Genomic DNA, 7974 nt, shown 5'->3' with positions numbered 1-7974 from the left:
TAACTGTCCATGTAAACGTAGCCACTGGTACTAATTAAGGCTCTGTTCCATATAGTGTGCAGTCAGTGTTTCTCAAACTTTCTTTTCATTTCAAGGACCTCATATCCCTGAGAGTACAAGTGGAACCATTTGGTTCCACTTGTACTCTCGCAGGCCCCTTTTCCACCGGTTGGTTCCCAGTGGGAACCGGTTCAGTTCTTTTCCACCGGTTGGTTCCCAGTGGGAACCGGTTCCGTTCTTTTCCACCGGTTGGTTCCCAGTGGGAACCGGTTCAGTTCTTTTTGGTTTTTAGTCCATGAGCCAGAGGTCCAAAATTGAAATGTTAATTATGAATTGAGTGGGCAAAACCATACCTATATTAGATTGTTATCACCATGAAACTTCTCCAATTGAGTACTTACACGAAGACAATGATTTATTGTATTACAAATTTTAATTTTTTTAATATGCAAATGAGGCATTATGTAGGAAAATATGCAAAATAATCGAAAATATGAAAAAGCTACTACTGTGGAAGGGTTATCATGTATTTATTTACTTGTATTGATCCTATAAACAATTTAATATAGTGTATAGTTTGTCCACAAATGTTGGACCTCTGGCTCATGGACTAAAAACCAAAAAGAACTGAACCGGTTCCCACTGGGAACCAACCGGTGGAAAAGGGGTCGCAGTATTACACACCCGTACGGGGCCATTTGGAACCCACTCAAGGACACTTTGAGACCCACTGTTGTAGCGGAGTGTTTCCAGTGAGCCAACATGCACAACAGCAGCACCCTGACTCTGTTTGACCAGAATGGAACAGAGCCTTCATTAGTATCACCGGTAACACCTGTGAAGGAAGTAGGGAAGGGGCCCAAGTGCTGTCCAAAATGGCATGTGTGCATAGAGCCCATTAAAAGTACACTCTGTGCATTACATTTTCTTGTGTCTAACATTAGCTCATCAGACCTACCAGACATGCTGTCTGATATTACTTTGTTATTGCCCATTGTGTTAAGTATTTAAATGAACCAATAAGCCTCTTCAGATATGTGGTATTGTGTGGCTATCCCTAGTTCATTCCATATCATTCATTCGATGGTGGTGACGTAATGACGATATGTTTTAGTGTCGGGATGATTAAAGTTAATGCTCCTGTGTATACATGTATGTAATCTGGCACCACTGCCGTATCAGGCACAATTAGTCATTACGTCATTTGCTGGGATGCTGCTACTGCATACGCATCAAAATTGCTGGGACGGTGCATACGCATCTAAATTGGCGGGACAGCTGGGACGGTGCATACGGCGCAAAGTCACCACAGTATACCGCTAATCAACTTACAAATTACATACATAGTATATGTATAACTATAGCTCTCAATGATGATGTAATAAAGATTACAGGATCCAATGCCAGAGTGTAATTGGTTTTCGATGGTGACGTAATGACGATATGTTTTAGTGTTGGGAGGATTAAAGGTAATGCTCCTATGTATACATGTATGTAATCTGGCAACACTGCCATATCAGGCACAAGTAGTCATTACGTTACATGCATAAAGTAGGTAGGTAGCAAATAGTTAAACCTAATAATTCAACATTTCAAACGTTCCTTCACAGAGAATCTGAGATTTGACAGTTTGTAGCGGTCGAAAGTACTTGCGCGCTCTGCTTGCGCACTAGTAGGCCATTTATGGCCTACTAGTGTGCAACAAGCAAGTATGCACTCGACAGAGTGCAGTTCTAGTTTACTTTACTTCTGTGTGGGAAGTGAACATGATATTGTTTATTTATGTTGTTGGTGTCTTATAATCCCGTAAGGGATGGGTCTTAACGACAAGACACGAAAATAAAGATTCATTCATTCATTCATTCATTCATTCATTCATACTTTATAAACATGCGTACATTCAGTGGTGGAAGAAGTACTCAGATGTTTTACTAAACCCATTCAGGACTGAGACCAGATTCTAATGTCTTCTAAATCAGAACAGTTTTCTGAAAAACCTGTTTCTATATCACTGGTTCTCAAAGTGTTTCATGTCAAGAAAATTATATATAATTGAAATTATATATAATTGGCCGCCGACCCCCGTCTGAAAATATGTAGTTCCAGGGACCCCCCAGAAACAAAGTTAAAAACGTTCGCTCTGAAAGAATATATAGGCCTATTCAATGATGTACGCTCATAGCGCGGCACTCGGTGCTGCGTTATGAGGTTGTAGATCTGCTATTTTTTTATAGTATAACATAATGCTTAACAGTTTCCGTGCTTTGAATGGATTACTCCAGGTTAATGTCGCTGCCATATCGGACATACGCGAGTTTTGTTTTATGTGTTTAATCCGCCGTAATGTAAACAAAAAAAAGATAATTCTTCTTCGCCGCGGAGAAAGAGAGTAGGCGCATCTGTTGTGATAAAAAAACCCGGAAATCGTCACATGCTGTGGGCTGCTTGGGCTTCTGGGAAATTGAGGCCAATGCAAATGAATGGGGTACAACGCCTCATGGAGACGAGTCTTGTGTGCGTCTTCCGGGTGCACCAAGATGGTGGATGGTACGATTGGATCACAACAAACCGAGGGACCTTTTTTCGCTGGATTTTCGCGGATTAAAAGCCCAAATAATTCAGCGTATGCTCTAAAGGTAATACAACAATCTCGGCAGTGAAGGGGGGTTGATTAAAAGTCCGATAAATCGTTTTCCGCAGTCAAACTGTTAAAACACCAAAAAGGGTTCCTGTCCTGAATGAGTTAAGTAAGAGTAACAATACCAAAATATAAAAAGGTTCTCTGTTACAATTAAATTAAAACGCCTGTATTCAAAATGTTACTTGCACCAAAATACCAAAGTAAAAGTACTCAAACTTTCAAAGCATGTCAAACGTTTCAAAATAAATTTAGATCTGACATATTCAAATAACATAATTTTTAAATAGGGCTTAATTGTTTAATACAAGTTTTGTATTAAGAGACAGAAGTAGCAAATATACATTATTGTACTTTGAGTAAACATGTGTTGTAGAAAACACCATTGATTATTTTTACCCTCCACTACATCTCTGAATACTATTATTATTACAACTATGTGTTAGAATTGATTATCAGTACAGTGAAAATCCATCAGTAAATCTCCTGTTTGATGTTTTTAGTCAAGTCGTGTCCCGCTGGATGGAAGACGTTTGGAGACAGATGTTACTACATAACTGGATATAAATCATGGCAGGAAGGTAGAGATTACTGTCAGAGTCACGGAGCTGATCTGGTGGTCATTAACAGTCCAGCAGAACAGGTTAGTGTGCAGTGTTGGGCAAGTTACTTTGAAAGCGTAGCTTGTAAAGCTACAAGTAGCTCACCATGGCAGTAGCTTGATCAAGCTACATAGCTACCCCTGGAGAGATGTAGCTTGTAAAGCTACAGCTACATGGAAAAAGTAGCTCAAAGTAGCTCAGCTACTTTTTATTTTTCAGCGTTAAATTGAGAATGTACATGCGGGAGACCCCTCCTCCCCTCTGGGAGACCCCTCCCCTCTGGGAGACCCCTCCTCCCCTCTGGGAGACCCCTCCCACCCTGCTCCCCTCGGGGAGACCCCTGCTCCCCTCTGGGATTCCCCTCCCACCCTGCTCCCCTCGGGGAGACCCCTGCTCCCCTCTGGGAGACCCCTCCTCCCCCTGCTCCCCTCTGGGAGACCCCCCCACCCTGCTCCCCTCTGGGAGACCCCCCCCACCCTCCTCCCCTCTGGGAGACCCCTCCTCACCCTGCTCCCCTCTGGGAGACCCCCCCACCCTGCTCCCCTCTGGGAGACCCCTCCTCACCCTACTCCCCTCTGGGAGACCCCCCCACCCTGCTCCCCTCTGGGAGACCCCTCCTCACCCTACTCCCCTCTGGGAGACCCCCCCACCCTGCTCCCCTCTGGGAGACCCCTCCTCACCCTACTCCCCTCTGGGAGACCCCCCCACCCTGCTCCCCTCTGGGAGACCCCTCCTCACCCTGCTCCCCTCTGGGAGACCCCCCCACCCTGCTCCCCTCTGGGAGACCCCTCCTCACCCTGCTCCCCTCTGGGAGACCCCCCCACCCTGCTCCCCTCTGGGAGACCCCTCCTCCCCCTGCTCCCCTCTGGGAGACCCCTCCTCCCCTCTAGGAGACCCCTGCTCCCCCCTGGGAGACCCCTCCCACCCTGTGATACCAGGGCCAATCAGAGGCCAATTAGAGGCAGCTGTCAAGTGCTGATATGCCCTCAAAGCAATCAGAAAAAGGAACAGTCCTTGATTTTTCAAAGGGGGTTCTAGTACAAGAATTAACACAGCAACCAATGGTCAAAATTAATATATTTCTTTCATGTTATTGCCCAAAATTGTAGCTTGTAACTTGAGTAGCTAAGCTACAAAAAATTACCCAAAAGGTAGCTGAGCTACTTGACGAGGTACACAAATATGAATGTAGCTAAAATACCACAAGCTACAGCAAAATGTAGCTCAGCTACGTAGCTCAGCTACATGTAGCTTAATACTCCCCAACACTGTTAGTGTGTGTGTGTGTGTGTGTGTGTGTGTGTGTGTGTGTGTGTGTGTGTGTGTGTGTGTGTGTGTGTGTGTGTGTGTGTGTGTGTGTGTGTGTGTGTGTGTGTGTGTGTGCGTGTGTGAGGGTGTGTGTGCGTGTGTGTGTGTGTGTGTGTGTGTGTGTGTGTGTGTGTGTGTGTGTGTGTGTGTGTGTGTGTGTGTACTTCCACTCCACCACATCTCAGAGGCAACATTTTTACTTTTACTCCACTACAATTATTTCTGAACTGTAGTTACTTTGTATGTTTTGATTATTATTACAAAAATACAATTTACAATTTAGGCATTTATCAGACACTCTTACGCCAGAGTGATTTACAGTAAGCAAGAACAACACATGGTATTACATCAAAGACATAAAAATAGTCATCATGAATCATATCTGGCTTTAGGAAAGGCCACAGCACAGAAACAGCACTTGTAAAAGTAATGAATGATCTGAGGGTGTCTGCTGACAAGAAACATGTATCCGTTCTCTTACTTTTTTAAGTAGATTACTAGATTTAACGGCTGCATTTGACACGATTGATCAATCAATTTTAATACAGCGCCTGGAGCACTGGATAGGCCTGTCTGGTACGGCCCTGTCCTGGTTTTCCTCCTACCTATCAAACAGAAGTTACTTTGTCAATCTAGCCGAGTTTGACTCAGACAAACACGACATCAGTTCTGGTATTCCACAGGGCTCGATTCTTGGCCCTTTTCTCCTTGTACATACTGCCACTGGGCGAACTCATTGCCAATCACGGAGTCAATTTTCATTTCTATGCTGATGATACCCAATTATATCTATCTGTGGCTCCAGATGATCCCTGTGCTTTAGACCCGCTGCTTACCTGTCTGTCTAGCATCAAGTACGAGTATTTTCTCTTTCGTTTCAGTGTTTTTTGTGTATTTGACTTCAAATAATGTTCGAAATAAACTCATTCATTCACATTCATTCATTCATTCATTCACAAATGTTGGATGAGTGAGAACTTTCTCAAGCTAAATGAGGACAAGACAGAAGTTCTCATAATCGGCTCTAGTGAGCAGAAAGAATCAATATTAAGCAGACTTGGCAACCTGACTGTAGACAGTAACAGTACAGTAAAGAACCTGGGGGTTATTATTGATTCCGAATTGAATTTTAATTCACACATTAATCATGTTACCAAGATTGCCTTTTTTCACCTTAGAAATATTGCACGAATCAGAGCCTATGTGTCCTTGGACGATGCAAAAACGCTAATCCACGCCTTTGTTTTCTCTCGGCTTGATTACTGCAATGCACTTTTTTCAGGACTGCCTAAGAAAACAACTGACAGATTACAACTTGTCCAAAATGCAGCAGCCAGAGTTTTAACTAGAACTAAGATGAGAGAACATATTACTCCAGTTTTGGCATCACTGCACTGGCTTCCGGTTGTTTTTAGGATTGATTTTAAAATTCTTTTACTTGTCTATAAAGCCCTCAATGGTCTCGCACCTTCCTACCTACATGACTGCTTGCCTAAATATGTCCCAAACCGCCCGCTAAGGTCTTCCACTGCTGGCCTGCTCGCTTTGCCTAAAAAAATGGCAACTAAAAAATACGGGGAAGCAGCTTTTTGCTTCTACGGGCCATCGGCATGGAACAAGCTCCCTCTGTACCTTCGTCAGGCAGCCTCTGTAGACATTTTTAAAGCTCAGCTCAAGACCCACTTCTACAACATTGCCTTTAAGTGATCTTATATTTTTTGTTATTCATGTCCTCACTGTATTGCATTACTGCTTGTTTTTTAATGTCGTTGCCTTGCTTTTCTTTTATGCTTTGCTTTTATTTTATTCTCCATTGTTCTGTAAAGCACTTTGAGCTGCATTTGATGTCATGAAAGGTGCTATACAAATAAAGTTTTATTATTATTATTATTATTATTATATGTAAACTACAAACCTAACGTCTGTCTAACCGTAGAATATATAATGAAACTATGCGTATACACTATAGAGTGCTATGTCTACATAAAATGCTATTTAAGTTACATGAGTTGAGCCTTTGTGAGGTCGTCAAGGTTAATGTAATGTTAATGTAGCGCCACCATGAGGCTGATTTGAAAACTGTCAAGTGGCATTTCTTCCAAAGCCTAGTAGTTGTGGCAATTTACAAATGGCAATTTACAAAACGGGTACAACGGGTACAAAGCGGGCTACTCCTGAAAAGTTTAGAAGCCAATTGTAGCCAATGAGGGTGGATTATGAGAAATCAAACAAACCCGTCTTGACCACATGACTATGGAGAGCATGTGTACCGATTTGCGTGAAATTTGGATAAAATCTGAAGGAGTAATATTAGAAAATGTGTTTTACATGTCGGCCTCCTGGTGGCGCTATAAAGAGTAGATGTGAATTAGCTGTTCACAGACGGAAAGACGGATGGACGGACAGACACACACACGGACACATGGACGGACGGAGTGCAAAACATACTCTCTCCCCATGCCTTTGGCCTGGTGGAGACAATAAAACATACTCTCTCCCCATGCCTTCGGCCTGGTGGAGACAATAAAACATACTCTCTCCCCATGCCTTCAGCCTGGTGGAGACAATAAAACATACTCTCTCCCCATGCCTTCGGCCTGGTGGAGACAATAAAAACTAGACTAAAATGTTAGGAAGGGACTAGTATAGCGGACAAGAGATCCAGTATAAGTCATTATTTGGCAAGGCCTGCCAAAATACATTTTAGTCGACTAAAACTAGACTAACACTAAAACATTCCAGGTCACTAAAATGTGACTAAAACTAAATTAAACTATTCAAGAGACTAAAACTAAAATAAAAAAATGCTGCCAAAAACAACACTGGTATGTAACCCTGAGAGTGTATAAATGGAACCAAATGGACCCGTTAAATTACAATTTACAATATAAATTGGGGGTCCCAGAGATAGAAAAGCCATTAAATGGGGGTCCGTAGACTAATACATGTCAAACTGGGGGTCCTTGACATTAAACGGGTTGTGAATCTCTCCTAGAGCTTTAAAAATAATAATAATAATCTTATCAGTGTTCCTGGCATATTTATTCAAACGGGGGTCCGCGGGGCTAATTAGTGTCAATTTGGGGGTCCTTGACATTCAAAGGTTTGGGAACCGCTGTCATAGGAGGCTGTGGGCAGTTCAGAACCCCGCATTTATTCACAATGTTTCTGAACTGCCCACAGCCCTCCTATGAGACACAGACCCATCGATGATGTCACTGGTGGGTGGGTTTCTGAACTGCCCTCAGCCCTCCTATGAGACACAGACCCATCGATGATGTCACTGGTGGGCGGGTTTCTGAACTGCCCACAGCCCTCCTATGAGACACAGACCCATCGATGATGTCACTGGTGGGTGGGTTTCTGATGCCCTCAGCCCTCCTATAAGACACAGACCCATCGATGATGTCACTGGTGGGCGGGTTT

The sequence above is a fragment of the Protomyctophum parallelum genome (genome assembly GCF_964188405.1).
Source record: "Protomyctophum parallelum genome assembly, chromosome: 19".
In the NCBI taxonomy this organism is placed as follows: domain Eukaryota; kingdom Metazoa; phylum Chordata; class Actinopteri; order Myctophiformes; family Myctophidae; genus Protomyctophum; species Protomyctophum parallelum.
Note: the sequence above shows the minus strand (reverse complement) of the source record.